The following is a 508-nucleotide window of genomic DNA, read 5'->3' on the forward strand; positions in this document are numbered from 1 at the left end:
CCCCCCGCCAGTTCTTTTGCAGGTACCCTCCCTGCAGGAGCGGCCGCTCCCCGTGCCCCGCACCCTGCCCGCCACCCGGGAGCCGCCCACGGAGCCCTTTCCAGACGCCGTGCTGCTCTCGGAGGACCAGGGGCACCCGGCGCCCACCGACGTGTGCCCCCATCCCGCCACGGCTCCGCTCACCTGCAGCGCTGCCACGCTGGAATCAGGCGGTGAGTTCAGGGGCTGCAGAGCGGGCGGCAGGCTGTCCGCACCGGCTGGCTGTGGCAAAGCTGGCGTTGCCCCACTGGGGATGGTCTTGCTTTGCCAGCAGTGACAACGAGCGCGGACACCCCGGAGGACGTCGCGGAGGACATCGAAGAGCTCCTGACCTGGATCGACGAGGGTGAGTTTGGGGCAGCACAGCTGGCGGGGGGGTGGGCACCGAGTGGGCGCGGGAAAGCTGGCAGTGCCCCTCTGGGGATTTTCTGCCTTCTCCAGAAGTGACGGCCAACACAGGCATCCTGGA

General features: G+C 69.5%; 1 long non-coding RNA gene across 2 annotated transcripts; it reads left to right on the forward strand.

The window, feature by feature from the left end:
- Positions 1 to 6: 6 nt before the first annotated feature.
- Positions 7 to 508, forward strand: LOC109364466. Of its 2 annotated transcripts, none has more exons than XR_002110399.1 (3): positions 7 to 212; positions 311 to 385; positions 481 to 508. It is a non-coding gene; the product is annotated as an uncharacterized LOC109364466 (long non-coding RNA). The 2 variants fall into 2 exon arrangements; XR_002110400.1 differs by having other exon boundaries at positions 484 to 508.

This window comes from Meleagris gallopavo, unplaced genomic scaffold (assembly GCF_000146605.3).
Source record: "Meleagris gallopavo isolate NT-WF06-2002-E0010 breed Aviagen turkey brand Nicholas breeding stock unplaced genomic scaffold, Turkey_5.1 ChrUn_random_7180001860120, whole genome shotgun sequence".
Classification (NCBI taxonomy): domain Eukaryota; kingdom Metazoa; phylum Chordata; class Aves; order Galliformes; family Phasianidae; genus Meleagris; species Meleagris gallopavo.